This window comes from Paroedura picta, chromosome 5 (assembly GCF_049243985.1).
Source record: "Paroedura picta isolate Pp20150507F chromosome 5, Ppicta_v3.0, whole genome shotgun sequence".
In the NCBI taxonomy this organism is placed as follows: domain Eukaryota; kingdom Metazoa; phylum Chordata; class Lepidosauria; order Squamata; family Gekkonidae; genus Paroedura; species Paroedura picta.
Window position 1 is genome coordinate 42,240,801 of NC_135373.1, and position 16,023 is coordinate 42,256,823.

The window sequence follows — 16,023 nt, forward strand, 5'->3', positions numbered from 1 at the left end:
ACTCACAAACTAAGTGGTTTTTTTTCGGTTTTCAAGAGAAATCTCTGCTCTCTCAAAGTAGCCAATTTATACACCCAAATTGAAAATGGAAAATATTCAGTAGAGCTCCATTTTGGCTCGAGTACAGGTCTGCAGAGTACCCAAATAGGTCTGAATGTGTGGATTGATATGGATATGTGTATGTATTTCACTTACAATATATGGCTAGCTGGTTGCCCAAGACTGAGCACGATTTTTTTCAACCACTATCTCTGGCTGTGAGAGATCCCTTTTACTTTCTTAGGCAGCTTACCATTATTTATTAGGGGTACCAGCCTCCAGGTGGGGCCTGGACTTCCCCCAGAGTTCCAACTGATCTTCAAGCTACAGAGATCAGTTTCCTGGAAGGAAATTTGCAGATCCAGAGGGTGGATGACATGGAATTATATTTCCACTGAGCTCCTTTTCATCTTCAAAATATGTCCACTCCAGGCACCAGTATTAAATCTCTAGGAATTTCCCAAGCTGGCAACCTTATAGTAGACGAATGATTTCCTAACTGAGGCAGCTGGCTTAGTGTGGGTTGGTTGTTAAGTGAGCTGAATAGCTACAGTGTATGTAGGATTGATGGAGAAGCACCCCAAGGCATATTGACATGTTTACAATCCAATCAATGGCTGAATTTAGCTATCCGATGGATGGAGGATGGGATGTCCCTGGTACTAAGCAGTGTCATCCAGATCTTTAGGTGTTGGAGGAAGGAAGGTAAAGCTTAACACCACATTGTTAAGGCATTGCCAATATTCCTGTTCCAATTTGGAGCCAGAGTAGAATAAACTTCAGGTTTTGATAGACCAATTTCTGGCAGTGACCCACACCGAAGTTGAGGCTGTTGACTTGGGACAGGGGAGGCAACCCAAGATAGATATCTGATTTGATTTCAGGACAGATTTTCTGTCCCTGTCTTCAGCTGATATCCATGAATCCCAAAACAACATTTGAAAACCTGCACTTGTGCACTATTGATCTGACACTAAAATACTAAACAGGGGTAAAGGATGAAAAACAGCTGCAAGTCTGGGTCATACGATGTGGCAGATTCGTTCCTTACGCCCTTGCTAATGATTCATCAGATGCTGGATCTAGGCCAGAGAAGGTCACGCCAAGGTGGAGCCTAAAAAGGAAATCCCCAGATGTTGAAGAGGAACTACCAGGATCCTAACCTGGATTGTAAATGGAGTAGCTTATCTCTTTTGAAGTCAGAATCGAGCCACACACCAACCAATGCGCTTTGTCCTTGGAAGGGTCTGCAGTGGAGTCTGCTGAGGGTGCAATTCAAGGACGCTTAACAAGGCTTCCAGCCAGAGCTCCATCATTTAAATTGCCTGCACTGTGGCTTGGACTCTGCTGGTTAGATCCTGTGGAGGCTATAAGCACACCATTAAACTCTGAACTCTTGACAAATGCAAGGGCTGCCCTTGAGAGGAGCTATCCAAGGTCCTGCAGAACGTTTCTCTGCCCATGCTTCAGTTCGCTGAGACCGGTTGCTCGTGTCCGAAAAACACTGCAAGTTTCTGACTCCACTTGAAGGTCACTGGTACCAGTTCTGGCTTACTGCCCCACAGGACACAGCTGGGCAGCAACTGGGCAAGACAATGGGTTCCCCACGGCAATTTCTCATGCAGGGGTACACTCCAAATTTGGAGGGAGGGGAAAAGAAATAATATTTGCAGAGCATCACGGGTTCCAGTTGAACTAGCCACAGCAAGAATGATCTTGAAGATAAATGTTATTTAAATTGCTCTACCAAGCCACTTGGGTATCCATATACTCCAGCTGTATGCTAAATATACCTTATTAATTGCCTTGCTCTTTACTTACACCGGAGGCTGGATCACAGTTAAATACACCACGAACACTTTTATTTCCTGGAGGTTTTCTTTCTTATTAAGCTTAGCTGTTCCCTCAGATAATGGCTTCTCAGAATATGGCGGGGCTGAGGTCGGAGTGTTTCTTCCCATAATCCATCCTCAAACGAACATGCCTTTATATCTGTCGAGTAAATTCGGCATTGTGGATGGTGGAATTATAAGATAGGGAGGCACAGAAGGTTTTAAGAATATTTAGTACTAATACATTCACCAGGAGAATACATTTGTTCAAATACAAAGGGCACAAAGGAGATGGTAGAGGAGAGACTTGCCAATCAATGGTTATCACACTCTCATATGCCAGCTCTGGAAGGGACAGGCTGGGTTTCATCTTGACCATTATTTATTATTATTTAGCTTACTTGGTGGAAAGCATCTTGAAGTCATAGACAACGTATGAGAACTTTTCAAGGCAGGAAATGAACACAGGTGGTTTGCCATTGCCTACCTCTGTGTAGCAACCCTGGACTTCCTTGGTGGTCTCACATCCAGGTACTAACGAGGGCCAACCCTGCATAACTTACGGGAGCAGGTAACCTGGATGATCTAGGTCAAGGCAATTTGTGCAACATACACCTGCTGGCAGAAGTTACAGAAGAGGGTGTTGCTTGATCCATAAGACAGCATGGTGAGGAGGTAGATGTTGTTCTGTTGAGTGCTTGAGCCAGGGAAGGCCTAGGGGACAACTTAATCCAGACTTCAAGTTTGTCTTCTCCATCTCAAGGTCCATCCATGAATTCTGGGGGCAGAGCTGAGCTGAGGGCCTGGATCAAGCATGCAACAGGCAAATATTTCCAGTTCCATTTAAAAAAATGTCCTATGGATTCATTTTGTCCCACATTCCATTCCTTGTCATCCTCCTTTTGTGGTTTACCTGTGAGAGCTTCCAAAATGAATTCAGACTCAGAGCATATAGTCTTCTGCAGCTCCTTTGGTTCATTTGTGTTTTCTTCTACATGACACTAATTCCCATGTGAGCATGGCCAGTACCACAATGGCATTATAGCCAGCACTGCATTTGATCTTGGTGATAGGTTGCTATGGAGAGAAAGTCAAATATTGTCAGGATAATTTGGGTTGGGCTGCTCACAGATGGCTCCAAAACATTACGTAGGGATCTATAACTTCCCCGAATTTTAAAGGTGTCCTGACCCAGATGGCCCAGTCTAACCCAATCTCATCAGATTGTGGAAGCTAAGCAGGGTTTGCCCTGGTCACAGTTTGGATCGGAGGCCACCGTGGAAGACCAGGGAGGGTTTGCAAAGGGAGGCAATGGCAAACCATTTCTGTTCCTCTCTTGCCTTGAAAGTGTTATGGGATTGCAAGAATTCAGCTGCAAGGAGACAGCACTTGGTCCCACCAGTTTAAAAGGCACAGAACGAATGTATGGATCTGATGCACCCTGTTATATTTGTTCTTTCAGAGGACAGAAGACACTCCAATGAGGCATAAGGAAATTGGTACGTACAGTTGCCAACAAATTGTTTAAAATCAAGGAAAGATTCTGTGGAAGACTGGAGAGCCCCATGAGACTCACAGGCCGCTTCCCATGAATAGGAATAGCTGCTCAACCCCTCTGATGACGGAATGTCCTGGAAGGGGGGTGGGCTCCCGGCTTCCATTCGTCACAGCTGTTCCCGGAACACACTGTGGAAAGCAACTGTTTTTGATGGGCCTGTTGTTGGAGCCATTAGGCTGAGCAGAGCATATGGGCACGAGGGATTTACGAGTACACAGTAAACATACGCAAAGGGCAACTTCCCTGCAGTACTGATGGTGTAATAAGCTTTTAATATAATAAGCCATATGGACAAAATGTAGCCATGCTGCAGTATATTATGGGAAGCTGTCTGAGTGCAGTTCCCTTCCACTGGCCGGCATTCAACGTGCGGACTGAGATGCTGACTCAGCCTGAGATCTCAGCGTTTCCAGGGCTTTCAATCCTTCCTTGCATTTGTCACCATGATTCTGGATGTTCCCCGCCACCACCCAAGCTTCACACGGGCAGGAACCACATCGGCATTTCTCAAGGTTACAGTTGTGGAAATTAAGGAGGGACAGAACCAGCCAAAGTTTCTCTCTGCAGGAGAATGAAATCAATTGACTACACATAAACTTTGGCCTGGGTTGCAGTCAAGGGAAGTCTTACTGGATCCTGGGGAAAACACAATGGAAGCGAAGGAAAATCACCTAAACAGTGGGGGGAGCCAGCTTGGTGTAGTGGTTAGGAGTGTGGACTTCTAATCTGGCATGCTAGGTTTGATTCTGCACTCCCCCACATGCAGCCAGCTGGGTGGCCTTGGGCTCGCCACAGCACTGAGAAAGCTGTTCTGACCAAGCAGTGATATCAGGGCTCTCTCAGCCTCACCCACCTCACAGGGTGTCTGTGGTGGGGAGAGGAAAGGCAAGGTGATTGTAAGCCACTTTGAGACCTCTTCCTCTTCCTCCTCCTCCTGCACTCTCTTGCATTATCTGAGGCAGCATTGGGGGATCAGCTCTCTCAGTTGGGGGCCCACTGCCCTATATCTGATTACCCTATCCCTGATGTTTCCTCCTAGCTTTGAGATTCAGAAGTTTAGTGCCTCTGAATGGGAGGTTCTTCTCAGTCACTGTGCTAATAGCCTTTGATAGACCTATCCCCCATTGAAGTATTCTCAGTCACTGTGCTAATAATCCCTAACATAATAGTGGAACATCAACTGTACATAATAGTGCAACATCAACTCCCCTGCAGTCACTGTGGCATGCAAATCCCCAAGTGCTACTCAGGGCTATGTGACCGACCACAGTCACAGGGAAGGGGTGCTTAAAAAGCAGCTTCCGGGCCTCAGATGGGGGTTTGGGCAATAGAGTTGTAGGGCAGCCTCTAATTCTTAATAGCATGGGATTCAGCAAAGGAGCTTGCTTAGGGAATTCCGATGCCCTTCTCTTTCTCTTTTCTTTCCCCTGCCTTTTCTGTGATTTTCGGTAAAACTGACGTAAAGTTATTCCTTGCTTTCTTCTTTTGTGTGCAATGACTCCATAAGGAAGCCCTGGGGCTCATTTTACAAGACCTGGGCAAGGCTATATGATGTTTTGGAGGTCATTAATTCATAGGGTCACCATAAATTGAAAGTGACTTGAGAGCACTTAACACACATGCAAGGTAGCTGAAGACAAGGGCTCTGACTCATGAAAGCTCACATGGTGACAATGGCCTTCTGGTTCCCTCCCCCCTGCTTCTTAACCCTGACCCTACCTTTACCTTGCTGTTTCTGCTTCTTTCATCATTTCCTCCTGGCTGATCTCTCCTCTCAGAGCCTGCGTCGTGTCCCTGCTGACTTCTCAGTGAAACAGACTTGGCATTTCAGGAAAAAGCAGCTTACTGAGAAAGCAAAACAAAGTGCACAATACTTCTTGTTGAAACTTATTCGTCAGACACATACAGATCAATATATTTCCCAAATGTCCCAACCCCCCAATGACACATGCAAATGTCCCAACATGGGAAAGGTGGGCTCGCTACATTTCCAAGAGACCAAACAGTCTGGTTGTTGCACCCAGTTGCAACGTTTGGCTCTGTACCCAAGGCGAATTCGCCAGATAGCACTCTCGTGTCCCCTTTCTCTCGGTGCCACCCTGACAACAAAACTGAGCCAGTTCTCAGGAAGGCGGTATATAAATAACATAAATAAGTAACATTCTAGTCTATAAAAATGGTCCAAAGCACAGCAGAGTGTGAAGCAACACAGAGGAGCAAAAACAGTGGATCTTTCCCAGGCTAGAGGAACAAACCAACCCCCTGCTATGTCTGAAGCCATGGCAGGATATTGATGTGCTAGCAGATCCTGACAGCCTTGCTGAGAGATAATTTAGTTCAAACAGCACTGCCCAGAGAAAGAAGAAGAGATCAGGGCACGTTCCTTTCACCCATGCACTGGGGCTTGGTTTGGGAGCATATGCTTAGATTGCATGCTCACCAGTCCCCCAGCTGATGAAAGGCTTCCCTTGCCCTCAGGTGCTTGCCACTGCAATTAATAGTGGGGAAAAAATTTAAACTACCAGCATTGTTGCATATATCATTATGTCACTTCTGGGGAAAACATGGAAGTGACAGAAGTTAGATCTAGGAATCTTCAAAAACTCTATGGTTTTTACCATAGGGGCAGCCTGGTCATGCTCTTACACAGTCACTGTATATTTTCAGAGTATGGAGCAAGATTCTCAGTATTTATTTTTCATTTGTTTCAGCACAACACTTCCTAGAGTCTTTGGGGCATCATGCTGATCAAAACCAGGGAATTCTGGGAGGGTAGCCATGGCAGTTCTTACCCAATATGAAAATGAGACCAGAAAGCTTTTATTCTGTATATATATGAAGGAATAGCTATATAACTCTCTAGGCAGCCTTCCAGAACTTGGATGAATATTTGCTGGGGCGTTCAAAGGTAGTGATAGATTCAGGTGGGTAGCCGCGTTGAACTGAAGAGGCAGGAGGGGCTCCAAAACAGAAAGACCAATAAGCTAAGCGACCACTACGAAGCCGTAGTGGGAAGTGTTGGCAAGTCGAAGCTGATATACAGTGACCTCATAGGATTTTAAAGGCAAGAGAGATCACCGGTCATTGCCTGATTCTGCGTAGCAACCGTGGACTTCCTTGGAGGTCTCCCAACAGGGTACCAACCAGGGCTGATCCTGCTGAGCTTGTGAGAATACCAAGAAACATCTCTTGGGCTATCATCCTTTAGCTACAGGCTAGGATCACTGGACATCCTTTCTGGTAGGCACGACTGAGGCCAGACAAACCAACTTGATTGGATTTAACTGTTTTAGCATCATAGTTAGGAAGCTGACCACACCATTGGGTTATTTTAGCTTTCACTTTCTACCAGGAGGCCATTTGTCTGGGACTGAGCTAGCGAGCGATGAAGCTTCATGATTAATATTCAGCCTTGCTGAATGATCTGCCCCTGTCTATTCCCAGGCTCATATCCCTTCCTCTTCAAAGGAAACCATCCTGGGAGTTGCACCCCCCCCCCCAATTAGACCTGCAAGTATTATCATTATTATTTATTTCATGTATATTCCCCACCCTTCCCAAGTTCAGAGTGGCTTACAATATTAAAATGCACAGCATACAAACAGTATAAATCATATAAGACTCAACAAAATTCCAGTTGCATCCGTTTAAAATAAATGGTGCTTGTCCCTATGTCTAGGAGGTGGGGAATGGCAATATAGGTGTCCAGAGGTGGGTTTGGGCAGTGTGGCCAGCAGAAGTTCCAGTAACCCTTGACCTCAACCATAGGCTGGACCTGGCTGAAGTGTAAAAGAATTATTGTTTGTTTGGTTATTACTGTTTATGTTGATTGCCTTTGTGCTCAGGTTTCTCCCTGTGGGTTGCTCAGCCATAAGCCTGGCAGAACAGCTCTCTCGTGCAAGCCCTGTGGAATACTTCCAGGTCCCACAGGGCTCCGATCTCATTCAGCCAAGCATTCCAGCAGGCTGGTTGAAGCCACTTTTATCTCTTTAAGGCTGAGGATCCTCTGTAGATTTTGGTTGCTTGACTTTAATACTCTTGGGAGGACATATCCTCCACAATCCTGCAAACACTTTCAGGAATAAGCCTTAGACAAGAGTTTGCAGCATCTTTTAAGTTTCATAGGGCAGCCGTGGGCTCCTGAAGCAGGAGAGACTGAAGCCAACAAAGGGAAGAAGCTTATTGAATGCCACAGGCTTTCTGGTTTGGTTTGATAATCCTTGTTTGAATTTTGTTTTTACTTTCCGTCAGTTAGACCCATATGATTGTTTTTTGTGCCCTTTGCTGTTCTCTAGCGCCAGTTTATTTCCTGGAAAATGTGTGCATTCTTCAACATAGAGTGTGCATCAATAAAACATCATTATTAGGAATGGTCAATTCATTTTGGATAAGCTGAAAAGTACCCAGATCAATGCTGATTTAGGTACTTTTCAGACCTATCCAAGCCAAATTGCCCATCCCTGAAATTTAAACAGGCTGAAAAAGTGGTGGCCAAATCATGATTCAGCAATTCAGCCACATTCAGCCAATTTAAATGTTTTCCTCTCCCACTTTCTCAGGCAACACCTGAGAAGGTGTGTGTGTGGGGGGGGGAGAGACTGCCAATCAGCTAATGTGCCATCAACAGCTGCTTGGTGGATCCTTTACATTCCTCTTCAAGCCTTCACAAACAAAACTGCTTGCAAAGGCCTGGGGGCATTTAAAGGGCATGGTGCCAAGCAGCTGATAATAACAGCTGTGCTGTGCCCTTTAAATGCCTCCCCCAAGCCTTTGTAAGCAGCTTTGCATGCAAAGGCTTGGGGAGGCATTTAAAGGCACAGAATTTTGGTACCACACAGTTGAAAACATCCCTAAGCCAAAACAGCTTTTAATGACAGATGCACTGCATCCTTTACATGCCTCCCCAAGCCATCACAAGCAGCTTTGCCTGCAAAGGCTTGGAGAGGCATTTAAAGGATGTGGTACACCAAACAACTAATAATGACAGCTGTTTGGCCGGCATTCTTCCCCCTCCCCCTCCCAGGCAGTAGAGGTGCTTCCCTGCCTGGTAAAGGGGGTGGGGGGGGCACGTGAACATAAAAAAAAACATTTAGAATTTGACTGAATCCCCAAAATTGAAAGGTCATTAGCGTGGTTCAGATTTGGCATGAATTGGTTCAGGCTGGATCTGAAAATGAATGAATTTTAGTGTGTGTGAATCATTATAAACATGTCTAATCATTATACACATCCAACAGGGGGCCCAGAAGGACTCACGTAGAAGATCTCACCCCCTCTAGCCCATGTATCTTCTACTTCCCCCATTGCTGGTTCCTCTATTGGTCCTTCAACCTACCCAATGCTGCCACTTTCTCTCTCTCCCCTTGACCAGTCCTTTCTACTACTTAAAAAAAAGCCTTGCTGATTGGACTGCAAATCTGGAAGTGTCGAAACGGACCCCCTTTCTGAACCTGCCTCTGTGGTGCAGAGTTTTTCATCTGCTGTCTGAAGCCAGGTTCAGAATTAGATATATGTAAGAAGAAACTTTCATATACTTAGGAAAACTTATGAACAAAGAAGGTGTTTGTAATCTGGCAGAAACAAGCAGACTCCTCCAGCACTTCTTTGGGGCTCATACGATTAACATATCAGAGAAAGGAGTTGGCAGGTTCTTCTAGGGAATAAACAAAAGGATGTTTCACAACTCGGCAAAAAGAAATTCTGAAAAAAGGAAATGTAAACTTATAACCAACAAGGAAGGGTTAAGTTGGAGACCAGTACACATGAAAGCTTATACCTTGAATAAAACTTTGTCAATCTTAATGGTGCTTCAGACCAATACAGCTACCCACCTGAATCTGTCTTTATGGAAGGGTTAAGTGAGCTAAACAAACTTTTAAAAAATCTGCTAATCAAAAGTTGGGGTATATGACAAACCCAGCCAGTCTGGCATATCCTACCTGACAGACCTCCAAGGTGAGGGAGATGAGAGCCAGCTTGGTGTAGTGATTAGGAGCATGGACTTCTAATCTGGTGAGCCGGTTTGATTCCCTGCTCCCCCACATGCAGCCAGCTGGGTGACCTTGGGCTTGCCACAGCACTGAGAAAGCTGTTGTGACCCAGCAGTAATATCAGGGCTCTCTCAGCCTCATCCACCTCACAGGGTGTCTGTTGTGGGGAGAGGAAAGGAAAGGCGAATGTAAGCCCCTTTAAGACTCCTGGTAGAGAAAAACAGCATATAAGAACCAACTCTTCTTCTTCTTCTTCTAGATTAAGCTGAGAATGTGTGACTGGCTCAAGGTCACCCAACATGCTTCCATGGTTGAGTAGGACTATGAACCCGGTACTCCCAGATTCTAGTCCCACCACTAAACCATGCTGGATGAGTTAATAAACAAAACCACATCCCTAATATAAATAGCTCAATATTATTATTGTTATACAATTAAGTCCAGAGGATTGGACCACTTTGCTGCAATGAAAAACTAACCTCAGGGGAGCCTTTATTCTGCTTTGCAAATTGGCTATCCATGGAAATAGCCTTATCTCTTTGCTCTATGATCCATCGTATGCAGGACCGTGTCATGCATCATGAGGATTCACAGGCTCTTTTAAATGACAAAGCTGTCAGTTACATCTTCTGAACTCCATTGATTTTATTTTTATTTCTCTTTTCTAGCCCATTTTCTCACAGATATTTGCTTCCCCGGACCATGCACAATTAATTGTGTGGGGTATCTCTGTTTCTAATCTTTCAGCAAAGTTCACTAGCAGAGCTGAATTGCTGCATGGCAACAAGCCAGGGCCCTGGAATTCTTTAATTGCTCACTGCCTTTCAATTATCCTACGCCTGCCACAACGTCGACAAAATTCAGGACATGGCCCCACAAGCTTGTAGCAGAATACAGGATGATGGTGATCCAGCCTTAATGGCATACTTAACCTGTCAGATAGTGGTGAACTGCAATATACCCAAGCTATAAACTCCAGCAGCCCACCGACTTCATTAGAACTCTGCTAGTTTAGTCTAGCAGCTTGGTGTAGTGGCTAAGAGTGGCGGCTTCTAATCTGGCGAGCCAGGTTTGATTCCGCATTACTCCACATGCAGCAAGCTAGGTGACCTTGGTTGTTCAGACTGAGCAGTTTCTCTCAGTGCTCTCTCAGTCCCACCTACCTCACAGGGTGTCTGTTGTGGGGAGAGGAAGGCAAGCTGATTGTCAGCTGCTTTGAGTTTCCTTCAGGTGGTGCACAGTAGGGTATAAAAACCAACTCTTTTCTTCTCTTTAACAGAACAATTCTACATCTTACTTTCATATACCCCACAGGAATTGTTCTCCCTCTCTCAGGATGTTAATTTGCAATACATTGGCCCATTCTGCACACAAAGGATAATGCACTTTCAGTGTGCTTTGGCAGCTGGATTTTCCTGTGCGGAACAGGAAAATCTACTTCTAAAGTGCATTGAAAGTGCATTATCTATTGCGTGCAGAATAGGCCATTGAGGGACAGAAAAGGAAGAAATTTGTGGAAGAATTAAACACATGGGATCCATGCAGCAGCATGCTAACAGGCAGTGTGGCATAGTGTTCTGAGAGACCCCTATTCAAATCCCCACTGCCAAGGAAGCTTCCAAGGTGACCTTTGGCCGTCATACACATTCAGTCTCACTTACCTTGCAGGCGTGTTGTGAAGGCAAAATGGAGGGGAGTCACATCAGGGCCTCTTTGCAGAGAAACTTGGGGTACAAATGAAGTAAGTAGATACATATATTAGATGTGTTGATAGCTGCTACTGTTGCTTTAATCTATAAGAAGATTGTACACATTCATGATAGACAAGTCTAAACTCAGCTATTAGCTCCGATACCGACATCAAACTGTCATGCTATCTGGGGCTGGAAGGGAAGGGCTGTTACTCTGTCTACCATTTGAGAGCACTGGGAAACACCCTTTGTTCTTATCAGAGGGTTGCATTAGAGCACCGTTAAGAAGGAGAAGGAGAAGGAGAAGGAGAAGGAGAAGGAGAAGGAGAAGGAGAAGGAGAAGGAGAAGGAGAAGGAGAAGGAGAAGGAGAAGGAGAAGGAGAAGGAGAAGGAGAAGGAGAGTTGGTTCTTATATACCGTTTTTCTCTATCCAAGGAGTCTCAAAGTGGCTTACAATTGCATTCCCTTTCCTCTCCCCACAACAGACACCCTGTGAGGGAGGTGAGGCTGAGAGAGCCCTGATATTACTGCTCAGTCAGAACAGCTTAATCAGTGCTGTGGTGAACCCAAGGTCACCCAGCTGGCTTCATGTGGGGGAGTGTGCAATTAAACCCGGCTCACCAGATTAGAAATCCACACTCCTCACAACTACACCAAGCTGGCTTAATGTGCAGAGCAGGATGCACAAAAGCAGAGGGAATGCTGGCCATGTTTGAAGGCAGGTTTATCCAATAAATGCCATTAGCCATTGTGAGCCATAAGTGCCGTTAGTCATTGTAATTAAACATTACCCATGCGTAATTAAAATCTGGACTCAGTTTTTGATGTTGCAGATCAGCCATTAATGAAGACTCACATTTACAGATGCTGCACATATTCCTTTGGGCTGTGGAAACGGAACAAGGGAATTCAGAACTCCAAAGGCCTAGGCAAAATCTGAACATGATGAGGCTGGGAAACATCCCTAGATGCAGAGTCTCAGGATCAAAACAGATGAGATGCTGACATCAATGACTCTCTTGCAAGAATTCCTTATTGTTCTACCACATGTATCATAGAGGGGGAGGGAATGGCTTCCTAGACTGACATCTTGTCCCCCTATCTTGGCTTTCTGGATTCTCCTCTAAGACTAAAGGAACCCACCATCTTGCATTTGTTCACTTTCTGCAACAGAACACATTTTAATCAGAAAATAATCAGGATACATCAGTACTGAAGGGTAATTGAAGAGACATGATAATTGCTGTTTAATCTAATTAACTTAGTTTAGTCTTTATTGGGAACAGAAATTTCCACAGAAAAACCTATTTCAAAAGCTATGCCTTGAAACCACATCCCCTTTCAAAGTCTTTGGGCTATAATTCTAGCCTGGAGGGGGGGAGGGGACTTTTAAAGATCACATCAAAAGCAAAGACTTGCAAATGACTTGCAAGTTAGCTTCCCTGAGAAGAAAATATATTCTCTGTTGCAGATAAGTGTGCTAAATCATGGCCACAGGATTTAAAAACAATTATACATTGTGAAAAGGCAGGAATGGCCATTAGATGATCAAGATGTTGTGAAAAAGAGAAGAAAAATGATAGAATGGGAAGAATAGAGAGAGACGGTGTGGTGGTTAGATGACCAGACTAGGATCTGGGAAACCCAGGCCCAAATCACCAAGAATCTCACTGAATGACCTTGAGTCAAATATATTTTCATCCTACTTGACCTCACAATTATTGATGAGTATAAAATGGAGAAGAGAGAATTATAGAATCATGGAGTTGGAAGGGACCTCCAGGGACATCTAGTTCAACCCCCTGCAGAATGCAGGAAATTCACAACTACCTGCCCATCCATCCATCCATCCATCCACCCACCCATCCATCCATCCATCCATCCATCCATCCATCCATCCACCCACCCACCCACCCACCCACCCATCCATCCATCCATCCATCCATCCATCCATCCATCCATCCATTCATTTATTGTATTTATATACCACCCTCTCTGAAGGCTCAGGGCAGTTTACAAGAAAAAACAAAATGGTACAGGTAACATCATTCTGGTAACAGTAAGGTGGTAACAACAATAGCAGTAACATAATAACAATAACAACAATGACATTAAAGGAAGGTTGCCGCCTTGTGCTTTATAGACAGAGGGTAGAATAAAATGGACTGGATGACTGGCTAGTATTTGTTTGAATGAGAAGCATGAGAAGCACTAGGAAATCCCCGGCAATATAAACCGTATCTGTGGGAGGAAAATGTGAAATAATCTCAAGCTCCAAAACTACGTACAGAATCATAATTCAGGAGAAACTAACCTTGTGGAAACAGTATATTTACTTTTCCTGATTAGTGTCCCAACCATCCACTGTCGCTTTTCCTCCAAGGAAGAGATTGGTGCCATCTTTAAAAGGCATTCTTCTGAAAAACACAGATTTCTTTTAAGGTTTATGGGCTCGCTACAGTGAAAAACACTGAAGGATTTTAGTGTGACATGATGCCCCCCCTCCCCCGGCCATCCTGTTGATTAGACAGCTGCTTCTTACCAAATCTATTTTTCTGACAACACTTCATTCAGGCTTACATAAAACGAATTTTGCTCACTCGAGTTCAGCATTCAAAGTCATTGACAAGGGGGTTCATATTCGAGTCACGAGGGATTACAATGAGAATTGTGACCAAAGACTCCTCCCTCCATCATGGAGTACAAAACATTGTTGCAAAAAAAGCAGAGAAAGTACATGCTAATGGGATAATTCATATCCAGCACCTGAGTTCCTTTCGCCAGGTAGAGCTGGATTTGGGGCAGGGAATATGTTCTGCATGCAAAATGGGCGTTTGAAAATCAGCTTGTCTTGTTAGCAATGCCCGGCTGCTGTACACTCAAGAATCTCACGTGATGAAAAGAACTGGCAAGTCCAAAGGAATGGCCGTTCGAGTTGTCTTGCATCTGTTCCACGGCACCGTTCAGCCTGACAACTGACTGCTTCACTGCCTGTTGAGGCACATCCACAATTTAATGGCTAGCTCGGGTTACCTCTGCTCTCTGGTCACTCTAGGCAGGCACAACATGTGTCATTCAAAATGAGCTACTCTCCTGCAGGGTTTGGTACATGTTCGGAATAACCTGGCAGTTCCCAGGCAGCAGTGAAACAACTAGGGTTACCAGTAACATATTGGGTGCTTTGGGAGGTAAATCCTGGGGAAGGGGGAGTTTGGGAGAGAATCTATGGGACTGTCTTTTCCCGTACGTTCCCACAAGAGCACAAAGCTCTGCAAAGCAACATCTACTGAAGATCCTCGGCCCAAAAGAGGTAAGATTGGCCTTGACAAGGGCCAGGGCTTTTTCAGCCCTGGTCCCAGCCTGGTGAAATGCACTCTCGCAGGAGACCAGCAGGAGACCAGCACACACACACTAGTGGGTCCTTAACCAGTTCTGCAGGGCCTGCAAAATGGAATTATTCCACCAGACTTACAGTAGGGGCCCCAAATAACATCCCTGAATACATGCTGGTCTCACTACCATCAGAAGAAAATAGAAGATCATCTCCAGATACCAAAACCCCTATTTGGAATATTATCGGGGGGCATATATTTATTTAGGATGCTTAGGGCTGATCCTACGTTGAGCAGGAGGTTGGATTAGATGACCTATATGGCCCCTTCCAACTCTATGATTTTGTGATTCTATATGCTACTATTGTTTTAATGTTGTTTTAACTTTGTATATGATGTTTTGACCAAATGTTGTTACCAGCCCTGAGCAACATTGGAAGGGCTGGTCAAAAGTAACATTGTATTTTATTAATATTGATCATGGAACCTCAAGCAGGGGATAACGCCAAAGAGTTCAGCCTCCAAAGCTACCATTTTCTCCAGGGGAATTGATCTCTGGAGTCTGGAGATCAGCTGTAATTTCCGGGAATCTCCAGCCCCTGCTGGGAGGCTGGGAACCCTAGCAAAAGCTCTTGACTCTAATTCATAAAAACAAATGAACATAAAGGAATGCCCTGCTTGGAGAGTGACCAGCTGCATCCAGACATCTATCGATGTGCTACAGAACTCATTGCCTGAGGTGGGCAAGACAACTAAGGTGGGGAATTTGTGCTGTAGCACAACAGCAGAACCATTTCCAAGGATGTGTGAGTGTGTGTTGGCCACAGCGGCAGGTTAGGCAGGACAGAACAGACCAATGTTGAGCCACAAGCCAGGCTGCCAGAGAACAAAAAATAGGTTCATGCACTTTCAATGTACTTTAGAAGTAGATTTTCCTGTTCTGCACAGGAAAATCCAGCTCCAAAAACATATGGAGAGTACATTATCCTACCTGTGTGGAAGGAGCCCAGGACATGGCCAAAGTTGGCCAGGTGAGAAATCAAGAACATACAAGGCGATCCAGAACAGAGGAAAACCATAAAGACAATAAGAACCATTACTGTGTGGACAAGTTTCAGGTGGGCAGCCATGCCAGTCTGCAGTGGAAGAGCAAGATTCAAGTCCAGTACTCCCTTAAAGACCAACACGATTTCCAGAGTATAGGTTTTTGAGAATCAGAGCTTCCTTTGCCTTCGTCTCATGGCATCCGACAAAGGGAGCTTTGACTCTCACAAGCTTATGCCCTGGAAATCCTGTTGGTTTTTAGGGTCCCTTCTATGGATACGTTTTTTCAGCTTTTGGGCCGGAAGGAGTTAACCTTATATCTATGCATCTGAACATATATATTCTGCAAGCCTTGGCGTTACCTCCTCCCCGGTCCTCCGAAAGTTATATTCTAGGCTGCCCCCTTGTGTGACTTCTTGATCCACAAAGGGAGGGCCATCAGTTAGACAGATGATTTATATATGCTGTTAGCACTTTGTGCATTTTTCAACCTTACCGGTGCATCAATAAATCAGTATTACACACTACAATATTCCA

At 44.8% G+C, this 16,023-nt stretch overlaps 1 long non-coding RNA gene across 3 annotated transcripts; it reads right to left on the reverse strand.

The window, feature by feature from the left end:
• Positions 1 to 2,870: 2,870 nt before the first annotated feature.
• Positions 2,871 to 9,405, reverse strand: LOC143839034 (uncharacterized). Of its 3 annotated transcripts, none has more exons than XR_013231540.1 (3): positions 8,964 to 9,124; positions 5,155 to 5,274; positions 2,871 to 2,948 (listed from the first exon to the last, which is right to left on the reverse strand). It is a non-coding gene; the product is annotated as an uncharacterized LOC143839034 (long non-coding RNA). The 3 variants fall into 3 exon arrangements; XR_013231539.1 differs by lacking the exons at positions 2,871 to 2,948; positions 8,964 to 9,124 and adding exons at positions 3,766 to 3,990; positions 9,369 to 9,405; XR_013231538.1 differs by lacking the exon at positions 2,871 to 2,948 and adding an exon at positions 3,766 to 3,990.
• Between the last annotated feature and the right edge of the window lie 6,618 nt (positions 9,406 to 16,023).